The sequence below is a fragment of the Pinus tabuliformis genome, chromosome 5_2 (assembly GCF_031772625.1).
Source record: "Pinus tabuliformis cultivar Carrire ecotype Pingquan chromosome 5_2, CPIR1, whole genome shotgun sequence".
NCBI lineage: Eukaryota > Viridiplantae > Streptophyta > Pinopsida > Pinales > Pinaceae > Pinus > Pinus tabuliformis.
Genome location: NC_142306.1, coordinates 618,153,360 through 618,174,285, shown reverse-complemented (window position 1 = coordinate 618,174,285; position 20,926 = coordinate 618,153,360). Strand labels below are relative to the sequence as shown.

Genomic DNA, 20,926 nt, shown 5'->3' with positions numbered 1-20,926 from the left:
ATACTCGAGCTACGTCAGCAACATCGTAAGTATCTCTTACGGGAATGAAATGGGCGTTTTTTGTTAATTTATCCACCACTACCAAAATGGCATTGTGTCTTTGAGAAGTAAGAGGTAGTCCAGTGATAAAATCCATCGAAATGGTCTCCCATTTAGACATAGGAATGTCGTGGGGTTGTAAGAGGCCCGCTGGGTGACAATGATCTGCCTTTACTTGCTGACATTCCAAACATTTTGCAACAAATTGAGTGATATCACGCTTCATGCCTGCCCAAAAGAAGAGTTTCTTGGTATCCACATACATCTTCCCTACTCCAGGATGAGCACAATATACTGCTCTGTGGGCTTCCCCAAGGATGGTATCTCGAAGATCTTTATCATCAGGAATATACATCCTTCCATGGAATCGTAAGATCCCATCGTTTTCTAATTCATATCCCTCAAATTTAGATTCTTTTGCCCTATTACCTTCAAGACCTGCTCTTACCTTTAAATACCAGCTGTCTTTTATAAGATGATCCAGTACTCGTTGTCTTAAGTCTACTTTAATGGGTATGAGAGAAAATATCCGAGGTCTTCTGCTTAAAGCATCTGCTACCACATTCTCCTTTCCCTTAATGTATGATATTTCGAAGTCATATTCACTTAGGAATTCGCTCCAGCGCCTTTGCCTGGCATTTAAGTCTCTTTGGGTGAACAAATATTGTAGACTTTGATGGTCACTTTTGAGTGTAAAACTTCGTCCTACTAGATAGTGCCTCCAAATCTTTAAAGCTAGCACTACAACGGCTAGTTCTAAATCGTGAGTAGCATAGAGTTCTTCATGAGGTTTTAACTTTCTGGAAACATATGCTACCACTCCTCTATCCTGCATCAACACTGCACCCAACCCTTGTTTGGATGCATCAGTACATACAGTAAAATCTTTGTCCATGTCTGGGACTCTTAGGATTGGTGCACTGGTGAGTAGTCTTTTGAGTTCAGAGAATGCTTTATTACATTCCTCGGTCCATTCGTACTTAACACCTTTACGCTGAAGGGTGGTAATTGGCCTTGCGATTTTGGAGAATCCCTCCACAAATCTTCGGTAATAACCGGCTAAACCCATAAAGCTTCGTATCTCATGTGCATTTTTCGGTATTGGCCAATCCATGATCGCTTTTACCTTCTGAGGATCTACTGAAATCCCTTCACCTGATATGATGTGACCCAAATAATGAATCTTTTCCTAAAAGAATGAACACTTGGATAGTTTTCCATATAACCGATGTTCTCTAAGGCAGGACAATACTGTCCGCAAATGATCTTCATTCTCTTTCTCATTCTTGGAATAGATGAGAATATCATCTAAAAAGACTTGCACAAATTGATCAAGATATTCACGGAAAACACTGTTCATAAGATTCATGAATACGGCTGGTGCATTTGTTAATCCAAAGGGTACCACCGTAAATTCATAGTGTCCAAAACGTGTCCGGAATGCAGCCTTAGAAATATCATTTTCAGAAATCCTTAGCTGATGGTATCCTGAGCGAAGATCATTTTTTGAAAAGATAGCAGCTCCTTTCATTTGATCGAAAAGATCATCGATTCGAGGCATAGGGTATTGATTATTTACTGTAGCTCGATTCAAGTCTCGATAATCTATGCATAATCTTAAAGATCCATCTTTCTTCTTCACAAAAATTACAGGAGCGCCCCAAGGTGATGAACTAGGCCGAATATGCCCTATATTCAGTAGTTCCTTTAATTGAATTTGCAATTCCTGAAGTTCTGGAGCTGTCATTCTATAAGGTGTTTTAGAGATTGGTTGGGTACCTGGTTTTAATTCGATAGTGAGATCCAATTCTCTTACCGGGGGTAATCCAGGTAGTTCTTTTGGAAATATATCCGGGAATTCGGCTAACACCGGATATTGTTCTAAGGATGGCCCTTTTCCATGGCTTACTTCTTGAATTGCATAAGCCTGACAACCTTTCCTTAAACAACGCTTCATCTGCGTTGCTGAAATGTAGCGTAAGGAAACTTCCCTCCTGATTCCTTGGATTTGGATTACTTCTCCTTCATCATTTATGCCTAGAATCCTTTTCCCATAACAGTCTACCCAAGCTTGGTGAGCTTCTAGCCAGTCCATACCTATGATAAGATCATACGTTCCTAAGGCTGTGACATAAACTTTCAGTTTAGTCGCACAGACCCCTAGGTCAATTTTGCATTGATCCACACTCAAGCCCACGGTTTGGAGTTCTCCTGAGGCCAGTTCCACTTGGTGGAAATCATTTTGTCTACGAGCTGCCAACCCACATTTGTTTAATGCATATGATGAAATGAAACTATCTGTGGCACCAGTGTCAAATAAGATTTTGAGTTTTATACCATTGATAATACCTGAAGATTCCACTACAGTGGATTGATGTGCTGCTTGGTCGTTGCCGACTACTGCGTGAATTCTATGATTACCTCGATTGTTTGATATCGGTCCCTTTCCAGTCCTATGCAATATATTCGATGAAGCTTCTGGGCAGTCACGTTGAAAATGCGGTCCCCCACATCCCCAACAATTAAGCTGCGTTGATCCTCTTGAATCGGGACGTGAATTTCTAGAGAACGAGTTTCGTCCTCTCATGTTGATTCCTCTCGAAGTTCTTCCTCTACTGGCAGTCCCTCGAGATGTCCATGGACTGGTGTTTGATGATTCCGCGGCTATAGTGTTTACTGCCATGGAAGCTCTTGTCCCCACATTTCTTGGGGTAAACCTGTTACCGTAAGGTGGCCTCGAGCCACCTTCTCTGAAGAAGTTTCGGGGGGTCTTTCCTGGAAATCCTGGTTGGATAGGCCCTGTTGGCCCCATATCTTTTTTGATTCCAAGGTGTTCTTCTGCATAACGACCACATTCGACTGCCTCGGCTACTGATGATGGTTTCCACATGCTTACCAAGGCTCTGATGCGAGGATTTAACCCAAATATGAAGCGTTCAGCTTGACGTTCATCAGAGTCTAAGTAGTGAATGTATTTTACCAGCTCCATAAACCTTATCTCGTACTCTTCCACCGTTTTACTTCCCTGAATTAATGTATGAAAGGCTCTGGCTTGCTGTTGTTGAAAGTATGGAGGTAAATACTTTGCGCGGAACCTTTCCTCAAATAGTTCCCAAGGGACATTATCCGATGTAAGGTGTAACTGCTTCTCCAGATTTCCCCACCAAATCAAGGCGCTTTCCTTTAATTGAAACACGACAATTTTTGTTTTTGCAGAAGAAGAATATTTTCTTAACCTAAAGCACCGGTTCATTCCTTCTAACCACGCTTCAGCGCGTTCACCTGCTCGACCTCCTGAGAATTCTGGGAGTCTAATTTTCTGAAGCTCCCTGGAAATGTCTTCTTTCGGTCTTCTGGGCTCAAAATTATTTGGTTCCGCTGAACTGGTGGCTACATGCTGAAATTCCTCTTTGGTTTTAGCCTTAGTTGATTCCTTTAATGTCTCCAATAAGGCTTCCAAAGAGTTCATTATCACAGTCAACTCTGGCGCTGGGGCGTTTGATGTTGATAATGGTCTAGGTGGTGACGATTGTGATGGGGATGATGATGGCGACGGTGGCGGCATTAATGGTGGTGATGCTGCCTGGTCACGTCGTCGTCGCTCATACGTCCTTACCATTGTAATGGTCCCTGAACACATAATAAAATTTCTATAAAAATTTTGAGGTAGACAACCGAATTTAACACATAATTTTCTTTTGCAACTTCACATTTGTAAACGGGTATAGTTTTGCTATTTTTATCCGCTAGGCGGATCTTACTGGTACCGAGGTCAAGGAGGGTGGTCTCGCGACCTCCTTGTCCTAATGCAGGGTATTCGATCCTAATATGAATAATGCAGAAGTATGGTTATAAGCTCCTAAGGTAAGACATCCAAAGTTTATTCACCAATGACATCTATGATTGAAAAAATAAAAAAAATAAAAAAATAAAATGTCTCGTTACACTGTACCTCGGTAACATACCCGTCATACCTCAATCTAGCTACTACCTTTAAAGAAGGTCATACATACTTATATTTTTGAATATATTACTTAGATATGGATTAAACCTATAATAAAATGAAGGGTTATTCTGGTTCCAAATCAGTTTGTCCTTTAGCCGGAAAATTTACCATAGACATGTCATGATTACAATCTAGGAGAGATACAGTTCAGCAGTATACCATAATGTAGGTTGGGGTCAACTGAAGGATAAATTCAGATCAATAGTCAAATTGTACCTAAAATGTAGGTCAGTGGTCTACATATTGCAGTTGATCAGACAATGAAGAAAGTAGTTCTTTTAATGTTTCCCCAGCATCCTACTTTGAAATTTGAGTGACCGAGGACCCAAGGTACCAACACTGTGCGACATCCACTTTTACTGAAATCATGGTGTTGTCGCGCGGATTGACACGACAACGCTCGGATCGGGGGCTGTCACTCTGATCCCCGATCCCTCCGTTTAAGCCTATCTCCTACTGGCTAAGGGGGGTAGTCCCTGGAAAAGATTGAGGCCAACTGCCAAGCAGTTGGGCCAGGAGACGAAAGGCACTAAAATGACTTGACGAATTGAGCAGACCAGTGCCTTAAAAGATCTAAATGATTACTAGCTAGATGATCGAAGAACATGAACCACGACCAGCAATCATCAGGAAAAGAGAGCAATGCTTTAAATATTCAGTAAAACCGCAACGCTCTTCAAACAACGATATCCAGCAAACTAAAAGAAATAAATTGCTTCAAACAACAGAGAAACCAGATATCAATTTAGTGCTCAAATCTCAGCGTGAAAGATACAGCATGCATAAAAAAAAAAAAAAAAAAAGCTGAAACTGGCAGGATAAATTTTCCACAAATTTTATAAATTTATTTTATTTTATTTTATTTATTTATTTATTTATTTATTTATTTATTTTTTTAAATAAAAAATAAAAAAAATTTCTAATTTAAAATCTAAGTTAAATTTAAAAGACCCTAAAAAAAAAAAATATATATAAAATCTAAAACCTAAATTAAAATCTGAGAAATTTAAACTAAAATTTATCTAAAACAAAAGGTTAAAACTAAGCCCTAAAGCTAACTAAAATAAAACATTTAAATCAAATTACTAAAAATCAAATTAAAATCCCTTTTTTTTTTTTTTTTATATGATTAAATCTAAAACAAATGAAACTATAAACTAACTTAAATTTTAAAGCTAAAATCTAAAATATAACTATATGCTATCCGCTACAATAATAACCTAGCCAAAAACATTAAAAAAAAAAAAAAAAAAAAAAAAAAAACAAAAGAATACAAAGGCCGCACCCTAAAATAACCTAACTAACCATCCGACTATGGTAAAGGCAGCGGATTCAACTCATTCGAAGCCACAACCACAGCTTGCAAACGAAACAAAAACCCGACGCTGAACACTTAGCCCGACCCAAACATGTCAATGCATATGCGATATGGAGTGATACAAAGCGGGAGAGAGGGCGTGACAGAATTCGAAGGGGAACGAGGTCTGGAAGAGGCCAACGTTGAGACGGCAGAGAAGAAGTGACCGTCTAACAGCTGAACGCGTGACCCTTTTGATATATGCACAGTCAAATAAACCGTGATTGCAGGTATGACTATAAACCAGCACGACAAGAAAACGCATCAGATTTTCGTGACAGGGTTCCCAGCATATGTGACGGCGAATGAAGGAAAAACGAACCAGTTTTGAAACTTAACCGTGATAGATGCACAGGTCTATGAACCCAAAAGCAAGGTGAATACGATTTTTCGAAATTCGTTTGACACACAGAAATTTGCTTGAGGATGGATGACGCAGCAGCAAACTGATTTTCCTTAGATTTCCCAATAAATTACTGAGGAAAATCAAATGCGATTCATGACAGCAGGTCCTTAGCTTCTGAGAGGAGAAATCGATGCATAAATGAGAGAAAAAGACAGCCTTTTGGAGCAAATCGATTTAAGCTTGCTTAGTTTGATGAAATTGCTGAATAAGTTCCACCAGAAATCAAATCATAAGACACTCAAATCTGAAACCTAAACTGTGTATACATTCACACTTCCATTTTGTTTCAAAACTTTCTCTGTCATTGTTCAGTGTTGTGCTTGCAGTTTTAAAAGAACAGCAGGTTTTTGTAAATACCTGGGATGGTTTGGAACCTGCAGAACGCACCTTTTCACGCTTGACTTTCACTCTGGCGCAATGTGTTTTCAGCAGCAGCATGGGCCTTTGAAACCCTGGAAAACAGATAAAACAAGAGCCTAGCAGGGATATGCAAAATTTTCAGCGTAAAACCTTCAAAATTTACCCACAGTTACAGAAATTCTACAGCTCTTAGAACAGCCAGATTTAACCATGATTACAGTAACATTTTCAAGATATCAAACATTTGAACTTTACTGTGAAATAAAGAAAATCCCTCATGTAAAACAGGAAATAAACCCTAAAAGATTAACCCAGGGCAAAAACAGCTGGGCTCTGCACAGAACAGCTTGTGGGAGTCGGCTGGTTCAGCCCAGAACTTCCCCAAACGCCCACAAATAACCTTCACCTAAAAGTTTCCTGCACACCTCAAGCAAGCATCAGCAAAAGAGGGCAAGAAATGCTGCTAGATTTCAAGAGAAAATGGAGATACCTGCCATTTTCCAGAAACCCTACAACATTCAGACCCTAGCACGTGAGCAAGATACCTGTACTCACAATGCTCTGAAAAAAATCAGCTATTTTAACTGTTGAAAACTGAAATATGCAGAAAAACAAACACCTCACAGCGATTCCAGAGAGTAACACCAGCCAGTTTGAACCCCAAAGTCTTTTTATTAATCAGAAATCAGTTTACAAGAGAGCTTTCAGTACAGACTCACAGATCAGATCCCCTAAAAATGACCCCCTAAGACCCTACATAAAGGAAATGATCCCAACGGCTAGTTTTGGGTGATCCACAAAAATATTATTATTTTATTGCTTAGGGTTTTTGCTTTATGCTTTTTATTTTTTATTATTATTATTATTATTATTTTTTTTATATATGAATTTATTATTTTTATTCATTAAAAAAAATTTAAATTTATTTTAAAATGGATCATCAAACCCAGCCGTTGGAACCATCACCTAGCACCTAGGACCTAGGACTCGTGAGGGGATTTACAACATTTTCAACCCTCAAGACACATTTCATCATGATTTTTTACAATTTTTACAATTTACATCTCAAAGGGATGAATCCACTTTAACATAGACCCTCATAGACCCACCCAGATCTGCGACACAACTATAATCTAGCAGAGTAACACGCTAGGATTCTCCTAAAGTCCTAATGACGAAATGCATCCCGGCTTTGGGGTCGGGTTTGAAGGAAAACTCTGCCGATCCATGGATCGGTGAGACTAAAAACCTCCCGGGACGCAGATTTTCATTAGAAAGTTAGGTCCACCTAGGCAACTTTACATACATGACTCTGATCTGCTTAGATTATTTACAATTCAAACGTGCAGACTGGGTTTACAACAAAAATGATCAAGCTGTCGATGACTGTAGGCTGGCACGGACATGTTGCTCAGGAGCTACCCTTCTCTGCCAACAGGAAGGAGGTGTACTGCATGGGTAGTTGACCAATAGTGGTCAACATCTGGCTCTACTTGGGGACACGTTGCTGCACTGGTAGGAATGTGAGAATCCAGAATCTGCATCCATACAACACACAAATAAAAATAAGTAGCGTCCATTCCCAAATCATCATATGCATTAAGTACAGGAAAGATAAAAGCTCTTCATTTATTGACTAACTAATAACATGAAAAGTAAATCTAATCCTAAAAACAGAAATGAAATGCTGAAAAGACAAGGAGTAGGGATAGAAATACAATACAAAAGATGCCCCATGGCATCAGATATCATCTCTGAAGAACAGCTTGAGCATTTGGCCGTTCACTGGTAGATGAAGTGATTCACCATCCAATCTGCTCAAGTGGAATGAGTTTGGTCCAGCTATGTCTCTAATGATGTACGGTCCCAACCACAAGCTGTCAAACTTTTTATGCTTTCCTGGTTTTTCATTTTTGCGATCCCAAAGTAAAACCATATCTCCAACCTGCAAAGATCTAGATCTAGAGCATTTATCAAAGCTTTTCTTAATATTAGATTGATTTTTACATGCAGTTTCAAAAGCTGTCCGACGAGTCTCATCTAACTCCACAATCTGATCTATCCTATTCTGAACAACATCTTTATCAGTGGAAAAATTTTGGAGAAGCTGATAGGCTGGCAATTTTAGGTGCACAGGTAAGGTAACATCCAAGCCATAAACCAATTCAAAGGGAGATTTACCAGTAGATTTCTTCTTAGTAATTCTGTCTGCCCACAAAGCATACTTGATTTTGCTGTCCCAAGACTTCTTGTTATCTCCTACTATTTTCTTGATAATGGTTATGAGATTTTTATTACTTGATTCAGCCAAACCATTACCCTGAGGATAGTAATTCGACGAATGAGATAAGACAATGCCATATTTGAAACAAAAAGATGTAAACTCTGAAGAACTGAAAGCCTTGGCATTGTCAGTAGTGATCTTAGCGGGGACACCAAATCTAGTAATGATATTATTCTCAATGAAATCCATAATCACCTTTTCAGTGGCATTCTTAGCAGGAATGGCTTCGACCCATTTAGTGAAATAATCAGTAGCAGTCAAAATCCAAGAGTAGCCATTGCTAGAATTTTCATGGAACTTCCCTATGAAGTCCAGACCCCAATGCTGAAAAGGTGCCTCTACAATAACAGGTTGTAGAGGAAGGGCAGCAAGCTTCTGTTTCCCAGTGAACAGTTGACAGGCTTGACACGTTCTAACATACTTGTGCACATCAGAAAAAATCGAAGGCCAATAATAGCCAGCTCTCAGGATTTTGTGGGCAGTAGTTCTAGCGGCATAATGACCACCACAAAATCTTGAATGAAATTCGGAGATTAATCTTTTGGACTCAATATCGTCAACACACCTAAGCACTATGCCCTCAGGATTTCTCCATCCAAGGCCATCCTTCATAAGGCAATACTTAGTGGCCTTTAGTCTAAGAGCCCTTCTCTTATGAGCGACTAAATGGTTAGGACACGCAAGATTTGTCAAGTAGTAAACTATGTCCTTATACCATTCATGCTCAGCTAACCTTCTTAATTCAGGTGAAGAAAGATCGTCAAGGCAAAACAGACCAAGAGTCTTTTCATTACTTTCAGCTAACATTTGAGCTAAACCTTGGCCTTTGATCAGCTTAGTGGGTCTAATCTCTAAATCATACTCCTGTATCTTAGTAACCCACCTAGCACGAGTCCCTAAGCAATCAGTTTGAGTTAATATGTCTTTAACAGCAGAATGTGGGACGAAAGCGATGATCTTAGAATAACCCACATAAGTTTTAAAATGCTTAAGAGACTTGACTAGGGCATAGGCCTGCTTTTCCATGGTATTGTACTTCAATTCGGAATTTTGAAGTGCTCTACTCATGAAAGCGATAGGCTGCTCGTGACCCTCTCTATTCTTTTGAAGTAAGACACCGGCAATGGTATCCTCAGAAGCGAAAGAAAAAATCATGAAATCTTTGGAGTAATCAGGACTAACAAGGACAGGAGCCTTCGCGATAGCAGACTTGATTTCTTGGAAAGCCCTTTTGCCCTCTTCTTGCCAGACAAATTTCACATCCTTCTTCAGAAGACTTTGAATGGGCTTAGCTATTTCCGCATAATTCGGGATAAATCTTCTAATAAAATTTATCTTTTCAAGGAAAGACTGAAGGGACTTGAGGTTATGCGGGAGAGGAATCTTTTGAATTGCTTCAACTCGTTCAGGATCGACCCTGACTCCTTCCTTAGAGATGATATGACCCAGGAGTTTCCCTTCAGTTACCCCAAAGATAGATTTAGCCGGATTCAAAGAAATTCCATATTCTCTACATCTATCGAAAACTTGCCTAAGATGATCTATATGACTGATACCATCTTTAGAGAAAACAGTAAGATCATCTTGATATATTTCGATAATTTTCCCGATCAATCCTTTGAAGGCATAGTCCATGGCCCTCTGGAAAGTAGCTCCAGCGTTTGTTAACCCAAATGGCATTCTGATGTATTCAAAAGTGCCCCATGGTGTTGTGAACGTGGTCTTGTGTCGATCTTCCTTTTTAACCCAAACTTGATTATACCCAGAAAAACCGTCTAGCAATGACATCATTCCAGACCCAGTTACTCTTTGCAACAAAGTTTCCATTTTTGGCAAAGGGTAATTATCCTTCTTGCACGCTAGATTAAGGTTTCTAAAATCGACACAAAGTCTTATTGTACCATTCTTCTTCCTGACAATCACCAAATTCGAACACCATGTCGAATGCCTAGTTTGAGCGATGATTCCTGCTGCAAGCATCTTTGCAAGCTCTTTTTGGACCAGGGGGCTAACTTAGGATTAATCTGCCTAAGTTTCTGCCGAAAAGGTTTAGCATTTTCGTCTTTTAAGGGAATAGTATGCTCCATAATATCTTCCCTATAGCCCTTCAACTCATCATAGGAAAAAGCCAAAACATCTCGATATTCACGAAGTAAATCAATCAACTTTTTCCTTTCCTCCAGACTAGTACCTTTACCGATTTTAACCATTTTCGGATTTTCAAAAGTACCAATGTTAACTTCAAGGTACTCGCCTGGGTCCGACTTGTCTTCTTCTCTCAGCTTCGTGGCATCATGCCGATCAAAATATTGCTCTAAGGCAACTACATTTCTGGGAGTGGGATTTATGATATGTCCTTGATCTAAAGACCCATCCTCGCCAGAAACTAACCGGAAATCCTCAAACTCATCTAAACTATTGAGAAAACGAACGACTTGCTTTTCATCATTAAAAATTTGCCAATGCTCTGAGTTGTCTGGAACAGATGGTCTGAATATTATCTCCATTTTAATTTTATCGTTGATTAACTCATCAGACAACTGGAAAGTGCTAGCAGCTACGGCAAGTTCATCTGCCGAACTATTTAGCTCTCTAGGAATTGCTTCAAGGTTAAGGGCATCGAAGTGCTCCATAGTATCCCACACAGCATTTCGATAGTTTCTTAATCTCTGATTTCTACATGTGAATTTGTTCTTAAGCTGCATGATAACCAGATCGGAATCCCCCTTTATGTTAAGCAATTTAATCTTCAAAGCTTTGGCCAATTCAAGGCCCAACAATATGGCTTCATACTCAGCGACATTGTTGGTTGCTTCAAATTCTAGACGATAGGCAAACTTGAATACGTGACCAAGGGGAGACTTAAGCACAATCCCAGCACCCTTACCATGACTAGAGAAAGCACCATCGAAATACATATACCAGACTTCATCCTTAAGATCTTTAATCTCATCATCGGGAGGAATTATGAAATTGGACATGATAGCATAGTTCCCGATGTCAGATTTTTCTTTAATTATCTCGTTACGAGGCTTTTTAGGATTTTCAACATGAAATTTCCTCTCAGGCTCTCTATTTAGTCTAACAAAACCGTCACCGCTAGGAGAAGGAATCATAGCATATGACCAATTCATCTGAATGCTTCCCCCTAGATCAGAGGCCCACTTCCTAGATAACAGCATACCCCAAGCATCAGGTACATCAACGACAACAATATCCATAACAACCATGATGTCTGGGTAGACCGAAAGATGAACTTGCAAATCCTTGATTAAACCATGTACCTCGATCTTCTTAGAATCCATGGCGCATATATTATAGTAGGGTCTGGAAACTCTTAAGTTAAGCTGTTCCATAACCCTTTTAGTCATAACACAAGCAGATGCGCCTGAATCCAACATGCAGTTATTCAATTTATACCCATTGACTAATAAGGTGATAAAGAAGGGTTGATGATCCTTGTTATCAGCATCTACGCTTTGCAGATAAATAGGAGCATCATGATAGTCAACCTCACGAATCTTCTGCTGAGAAGTGTTGACTTGAGGACCCTGAATTGCTTTTAGTAACATGTCCCTTTGGGAAGGGATTTTAGCGATCTCAGAGACGGGAACCCAGATTTTAGCATTATTAAACCAACTCCCCAAATCGACATCTATTCCCGAATTTATACCAGGGTTTAAAGTTCGAGGAGGAATTTGATTCCCGCTCTGATCCTTATCCCTTCTCTGGTATGTCAAACCCTTATCTCTAGCAATTTCCAGAATTTTCTCAGGAGAAGGTTTCTCACCATATAACCTAGCCAAAATGTCATCTTCGTCTTCAAGGTTATTTATGCTAAAAGCGGATTGAGGATTCACAACATCATAGCTCCTTTCCTTAACCTCTATCCAATCATTCATGGGCAAAGGAAACTTGCTCCCTACCACGTTTATTTGCTCACCTGTCCCAAACATTCCATTATCAAAAAGTCTTTTGATAACGGGACAAGAGGATTCTTCGTGAAAATCAGCACAAGCACGACAGTAGGGAGGAGCATCATCCACCAGATTGGTAAGCGGATTAGGGGGCCTCTGCTCACTAGTTTGACCCTTTCTTTGCCAGTTACTATTTCTGTTATTATTATTTCGAGGCTGAAAATTTTGCGGTTGCGCTCTTTCCATTTGAATTAACCTATTCTGCAAAGTGTTTATCTCCTTATTATGATTGATTTCCATGGTTTCAATTTTCTGAAGCAATTTGAGAACAAGTTCATTTTCAGGCTCTTGGACTGCTTTTCCCTTAGGTTCCTTTAGTTTCGTAGCAGCCCTATCAAAGCCTGGGATTTCAGATTTCCCAGACGCTGCCTTGTCCTTTTCAAGTTCTACAGCTAAGGCTTGGCAATCACGATAATCAGTAAGTTTAGCACGCCTTAACTCATAAGATGGTTCGGGACCAAAGGCATCGATATAAAAATCTTGGAGAGTTTTATCTGAAGGTTTATAGTCTTGAGGTAATTCTCTAATAATACCATTAAACCTTCTGTTAAATTCTTCAACAGTTTCGTCTTCTCTCTTTTTCATCAGAGTAAGAGCTCTTACAAGATGTCTTCCCTCTCTCTTATCTCCAAATTTTTCTCTAAATGCAGTAATGAGTGATTGTAGAGAGTCAAAAGTATTAGGAGGTTTTTCTGTATACCAATCATGAGCATCACCTCCTAGAGTCAAGACAAAAAGGGTCATCCTGACATCTTCATGATCAAAATCAGGAGATCTAGCATACTTAGCCATCCATATGTTGAAATCTCGTAAATGGGAATTAACAGTAATGGCATTATCTCCATGAAAGCTAGGCAATTTGTCTATCCCAACAGATGGAATATCATTGGGGGCTCCAGGAATGTTAGAAAAATTACAAGGGGCAAACAGACTCATGGTGCTGCGCTTAACTTGACCTTTAAAGAGCAAATGAATATCAGAGAGGGCTTCTTGTCCAAGATTTCCAAGAAGTGTACGAGAAGCGAGTTTGTGTGATCGCACCCTATAAACCTTTTCAGGATCAGGAGTAGGATTGCACAGACTGCTCGGATGTCTTCTAGTGTACACTCTTGCAGATAATATAGGAAGTGGAGTCGCCACTTGAACAAGAAGTTAAGCACAGGAAAGCTTGCAAAGCAAGAACCAAGGACAGAAAAACTCTATCCCCGGCAACGGCACCAAAAAATGTTGTCGCGCGGATTGACACGACAACGCTCGGATCGGGGGCTGTCACTCTGATCCCCGATCCCTCCGTTTAAGCCTATCTCCTACTGGCTAAGGGGGGTAGTCCCTGGAAAAGATTGAGGCCAACTGCCAAGCAGTTGGGCCAGGAGACGAAAGGCACTAAAATGACTTGACGAATTGAGCAGACCAGTGCCTTAAAAGATCTAAATGATTACTAGCTAGATGATCGAAGAACATGAACCACGACCAGCAATCATCAGGAAAAGAGAGCAATGCTTTAAATATTCAGTAAAACCACAACGCTCTTCAAACAACGATATCCAGCAAACTAAAAGAAATAAATTGCTTCAAACAACAGAGAAACCAGATATCAATTTAGTGCTCAAATCTCAGCGTGAAAGATACAACATGCATAAAAAAAAAAAAAAAAAAAAGCTGAAACTGGCAGGATAAATTTTCCACAAATTTTATAATTTTTTTTTTTTTTTAAAATAAAAAATAAAAAAAATTTCTAATTTAAAATCTAAGTTAAATTTAAAAGACCCTAAAAAAAAATAAAAAAATATAAAATCTAAAACCTAAATTAAAATCTGAGAAATTTAAACTAAAATTTATCTAAAACAAAAGGTTAAAACTAAGCCCTAAAGCTAACTAAAATAAAACATTTAAATCAAATTACTAAAAATCAAATTAAAATCCCTTTTTTTTTTTTTATATGATTAAATCTAAAACAAATGAAACTATAAACTAACTTAAATTTTAAAGCTAAAATCTAAAATATAACTATATGCTATCCGCTACAATAATAACCTAGCCAAAAACATTAAAAAAAAAAAAAAAAAAAAACAAACAAAAGAATACAAAGGCCGCACCCTAAAATAACCTAACTAACCATCCGACTATGGTAAAGGCAGCGGATTCAACTCATTCGAAGCCACAACCACAGCTTGCAAACGAAACAAAAACCCGACGCTGAACACTTAGCCCGACCCAAACATGTCAATGCATATGCGATATGGAGTGATACAAAGCGGGAGAGAGGGCGTGACAGAATTCGAAGGGGAACGAGGTCTGGAAGAGGCCAACGTTGAGACGGCAGAGACGGCAGAGAAGAAGTGACCGTCTAACAGCTGAACGCGTGACCCTTTTGATATATGCACAGTCAAATAAACCGTGATTGCAGGTATGACTATAAACCAGCACGACAAGAAAACGCATCAGATTTTCGTGACAGGGTTCCCAGCATATGTGACGGCGAATGAAGGAAAAACGAACCAGTTTTGAAACTTAACCGTGATAGATGCACAGGTCTATGAACCCAAAAGCAAGGTGAATACGATTTTTCGAAATTCGTTTGACACACAGAAATTTGCTTGAGGATGGATGACACAGCAGCAAACTGATTTTCCTTAGATTTCCCAATAAATTACTGAGGAAAATCAAATGCGATTCATGACAGCAGGTCCTTAGCTTCTGAGAGGAGAAATCGATGCATAAATGAGAGAAAAAGACAGCCTTTTGGAGCAAATCGATTTAAGCTTGCTTAGTTTGATGAAATTGCTGAATAAGTTCCACCAGAAATCAAATCATAAGACACTCAAATCTGAAACCTAAACTGTGTATACATTCACACTTCCATTTTGTTTCAAAACTTTCTCTGTCATTGTTCAGTGTTGTGCTTGCAGTTTTAAAAGAACAGCAGGGTTTTGTAAATACCTGGGATGGTTTGGAACCTGCAGAACGCACCTTTTCACGCTTGACTTTCACTCTGGCGCAATGTGTTTTCAGCAGCAGCATGGGCCTTTGAAACCCTGGAAAACAGATAAAACAAGAGCCTAGCAGGGATATGCAAAATTTTCAGCGTAAAACCTTCAAAATTTACCCACAGTTACAGAAATTCTACAGCTCTTAGAACAGCCAGATTTAACCATGATTACAGTAACATTTTCAAGATATCAAACATTTGAACTTTACTGTGAAATAAAGAAAATCCCTCATGTAAAACAGGGAATAAACCCTAAAAGATTAACCCAGGGCAAAAACAGCTGGGCTCTGCACAGAACAGCTTGTGGGAGTCGGCTGGTTCAGCCCAGAACTTCCCCAAACGCCCACAAATAACCTTCACCTAAAAGTTTCCTGCACACCTCAAGCAAGCATCAGCAAAAGAGGGCAAGAAATGCTGCTAGATTTCAAGAGAAAATGGAGATACCTGCCATTTTCCAGAAACCCTACAACATTCAGACCCTAGCACGTGAGCAAGATACCTGTACTCACAATGCTCTGAAAAAAATCAGCTATTTTAACTGTTGAAAACTGAAATATGCAGAAAAACAAACACCTCACAGCGATTCCAGAGAGTAACACCAGCCAGTTTGAACCCCAAAGTCTTTTTATTAATCAGAAATCAGTTTACAAGAGAGCTTTCAGTACAGACTCACAGATCAGATCCCCTAAAAATGACCCCCTAAGACCCTACATAAAGGAAATGATCCCAACGGCTAGTTTTGGGTGATCCACAAAAATATTATTATTTTATTGCTTAGGGTTTTTGCTTTATGCTTTTTATTTTTTATTATTTTAAATTTTTTTATTTTTTTTATTTTTTATTTTTTATATGAATTTATTATTTTTATTCATTAAAAAAAATTTAAATTTATTTTAAAATGGATCATCAAACCCAGCCGTTGGAACCATCACCTAGCACCTAGGACCTAGGACTCATGAGGGGATTTACAACATTTTCAACCCTCAAGACACATTTCATCATGATTTTTTACAATTTTTACAATTTACATCTCAAAGGGATGAATCCACTTTAACATAGACCCTCATAGACCACCCAGATCTGCGACACAACTATAATCTAGCAGAGTAACACGCTAGGATTCTCCTAAAGTCCTAATGACGAAATGCATCCCGGCTTTGGGGTCGGGTTTGAAGGAAAACTCTGCCGATCCATGGATCGGTGAGACTAAAAACCTCCCGGGACGCAGATTTTCATTAGAAAGTTAGGTCCACCTAGGCAACTTTACATACATGACTCTGATCTGCTTAGATTATTTACAATTCAAACGTGCAGACTGGGTTTACAACAAAAATGATCAAGCTGTCGATGACTGTAGGCTGGCACGGACATGTTGCTCAGGAGCTACCCTTCTCTGCCAACAGGAAGGAGGTGTACTGCATGGGTAGTTGACCAATAGTGGTCAACACATGGTAATCCAAACTCTCTTCCTCAGTGGTTGCGTTGCCCAATTTCACAGCATGTGATATTCAAGGAGCAAGCCTAACTGACCCTTCTCTCAAAGTTAGATCTCATGTCTAGGTAACCAGGCTTTGAACAAGCCACACTAGATTAGTATTTTCTTATTATCCTCATTTGCTTGAGGTGAATTGCTTTTGCTAAAACTGATAAGTACCTACTCCTCATTCTTTGTACCGGACTCTCTTAAAATGAGACTCAGTTTTGTATTGTAAGAATTATGGTGATGGCTTTTATATTTTACTTCTATTTTATAGACATGATTATTTCTTAGTATGAACTTACCATTAATTGGAAACCCAACTTTTTACAATTTAAAAGAATATATGTTGCATATATAAAGGGCATAGAAGTGTGCTAGACCAAATTGGAGTTTTACGATCTACTGACTGGATGTACTTGGAAATAACTTGTATTCCTTAATCTCAGTGTTATGTGCTGTAAAGTATACACAATGTTTCCTAATTAAGCTCTGTATAAGGTCATACATGCAGCTTTGTGCCTCTGTTCAAAATGTTATTGGCATAAAAATAATTAAGTATTTAAAGTGGACATTCAGCAGATAATGTAGCATAAAGGTAATATAAGGTATGTAAATAAAATGAGCTATACTATCCTTTCCTACATTAGTGCACCATCTCATTTCTAGATGTTTTAAGAGCCACCTACAGGCATTATGTAACGGGACTACAAAATCAAAACTTTGTAAGATCATGGCAATGTTAGAGCTATTTTTAGAGATGACCTAGCAATGCATTATATTGAAACTACTCTGTACCTAAACACAAATCCCTGTATGTAAGTACGTTTATGTACATCTAATTTTGTTTATAAGCTCACGAGATTGTACTGGAAGATCATAAAGTTATGGTTCTGGAAAAATACAAGTTTGCTGAGTTTAATCATTATTGTAGAACCTTCATAAATTTCAGCACGGGACTTAGTTTTGAAGAATTATTGAAGCAGTATTGATGATAACAAGTATGGATTTAAACTTTTTACTAACCACTTCTCAAGATTGCACCGGTGTTTGCAAAAATTCATGATGCTGGAGCAATTAATCTACGAAAATGGTTGACCTCTTTCCAAATCTTTGCATTATTTTTAAACTGATAACGCTGCCTTTTCTCGATTCCTTATTAAAGGAATCGATGCAATAGCAAGGTTTTGATAATTTCCTGTGGTTACAAAAGTGCCTATGGTAATAAATTACCATTTGTTTTATATTTATAGCAACAGGCAAATGGAGATGAGATTAAGGAGTTTAGAGGACCTATGGCTCAGAGACCTGGAGATACTCAAATGGGTCCCAAAACATGCCATCTTTGATTTAATGATTGCTATCAAGGTTGCTGTTATGCACAATGTACAACATGCAAAATTATGACAGCAAACAGCAAACAACCTATAATTCATGGTGATCAATAAATAAACAAGGCTTTTGAATAAATAAATAATTGAAAGGGTTGCAGCAACTTTCTAATGGTTGAAAATGCATAACACAGCTGTCAATGGTAGCTGTCAGCATCTAAAATGGTTCCAAGACTCCTTCAACATATCAAAATATGTTTAAATTCAAGAGAAGTTACAACAAATACTTATAAGGAAGTTTGAAAAAAAATTGTGGTTCGAGCTTTTGGCAAGCCATCACAGCAGCCATCAAGGATTCCCATGCAATGCAGAGGTGGACTGAAGCTTTGCTACATCAGATGACTGTTGCAAATATTAATGATGTAGGAGCTTATTGGATAATTTGGACATTATTCAACACTATATTCGAGAATCAAGCAAGTATCAGGACATTATTTACTGAGAAGTTTCTATTTTGGAAAGTTTTTCCTGTATCCTGCTTGAGATGGATATTGCAATTTGCTGTCTTTCGTTCCTCACCTCGTCAGCGGCCTCGAACGTCAAGCATTCGTCCACGAAACAAGATCTGTTGAGCAAACCCCAGTCTTTCTGCCACCAGTCCTCGTTCGAATCTTCGTCCTGCTGCACACCTGGTAAATGAGCATTTTTGGCCTCTTGCGTCTCCTCTGATAAAACCAATTGACGGACTTCATCATAATCGAGCAACGCGTATGCCATGGCTTTAGGAGTTCGAGGGTTCGACACCAGAGGAAATAGGAGAAGAGGTGTGATGGATGGGTCGTCTATGGCAGCAAGTGCAAGGGAAGGAACGAAGTCATTGGCTTCTGAATAGCTGACAGACTTTACTGGAGAGGGTGAAGCTCCATATTTGAGAAAATTCGTGATCCTCTCGGCCATCGCTGTGTTTCACTGCTTTTGCTTCCGCTGGAATCGAACTCGACTGGAATAAATGAATAACTCGGCTGTCGTCAACCTGTTCTGGCAGAGGAGTATGATGATCAGCCAATGTTCACGTGTAGATTATCTTTCTGGTAAGTCCCTAATAGTATTGGTTCCGGACACTATTTTACGGCATTGGTCATTCAGAAAATTACCCATGCCATGAACAAGAAATGCCGAACAAAAGTTCTCGGGCATTCGTTGGTGAAGGGGAATGTCAATTACAAAACAAAGAAAACAGACAACACTATATCCGCTGAAAATGCATGCACCGGAGTTACAATAAAACAAAGGCCAATTTAGGACCATTGCTTAAAAAAAATCTGAGAATGGTAGAAAATTGATTTACTATGCGAAGTGACGAACATTTTGCGAACGAAGATACTCGAGGAATTCAGTGAAATCAAATAGAAATAGGTTGTTGCCGTAACGGTACAGAAATAAGATATCATGAGGAAATCTCAATTGGCAATTCCGTGTTAGGGGACATTTTAATCGACTATTTCCGGTTATAAAGTATTATCGTGAAATTTAATGTTAAAATATAGGTCAAGCCAACCAAAATAATTGGTGTGAAAACTAAATGCAATGGAGATGAAATGAGTAAATGTGAAGATTAACCAAGTCAACAAGAGCTGCAGCCTTTTGATATCGATCTCCATGGGCAAAGGCGTCGGCTCTCCCGTGAACCACCTTGCGGCCGTCTCTATGAAACCGCAAAATGTAACCGAGAATTTCTTACAAGTTTTTACGCAGCAGAATTAAATCACAAAATGTACAAGAGCGTAGGGCCTGTGAGGTCCCGAAGGGTTTGAACACGCGCTCTGATACCATGTATAACGACCATAAACTGAAATTCGGTAATAACCAGAACTAAATACAGTAAGAACAAAACTGAACCGGAATACAGTAAAAGAATTTGGACACCTACCTGAACTGCTGCTTGCTCTGGTGATGTTGATGGCGTTGTGGTTGCTTCTGATACCAATTACCGGGAAACCAATTCCACCCAGCCTAGACTGAGCAAAGCCTGGCTGCTCAATCCAGTAAGCTTCCCAACAGAAGCTTACTGTCCCCCGTGCCCAGAACCTCAGACTGATTAAAGCTCTTCCAATGGCAAAATCTCTCTCACTGCTGAATTCCTCCTCTGGTTTCTAGCTCTGTCTTTTTTTTCCCCCTGTTCTCGGTTCAGACCTCCGGTTTTAACCACGGGCTTGGCGGTGGCCGCCCTCCCGCATGCAACCACCGCCTCCCTCCCTGTTGCCACGCTCCTGTCCACGTCTCTCAGACCAGAAGCTAATCCCTTCGTGCTTTATGACTCAGTCACGTGGTTTGGCCTTTAACTCTATTATGTTTTATGTATTTGATTTTGGGTATTCCATTTCTAAATTATAAAGTTTGTTTTGTATTTTTAATATGATTTACATATATATTTTAAATATGAAGTTTCATTAATATTATTTTAAATATAAAGTTTATAACTTTATATTAATTAATTATTATATATATATATATTTTTCTATTATTTCTTAACTTTTATAAATGGGTCATTACATTGATGCAATCCGACGCCATACTTCTTTGCCCAGGCTGTAGCTTCTTGATAGTTTGGTTATATTTCAGTCAGCCGACTACGCGAGATCTCCATTAATCGACGTCAGGGCTCTACAACAATCCAAGTCGGAGTCGTAGGAGAGGAGG

At 39.0% G+C, this 20,926-nt stretch overlaps 1 long non-coding RNA gene across 1 annotated transcript in view; it reads left to right on the top strand.

Annotated features, from left to right (window-relative positions):
* Positions 1-18,244, top strand: part of LOC149160545 (uncharacterized) — a 39,698-nt gene extending 21,454 nt beyond the window's left edge. The window contains exon 5 of the long non-coding RNA XR_016261396.1: positions 18,149-18,244. This is a non-coding gene — a long non-coding RNA (uncharacterized LOC149160545). The remainder of the gene's footprint in view (positions 1-18,148) is intronic.
* The last annotated feature ends 2,682 nt before the right edge of the window (positions 18,245-20,926 follow it).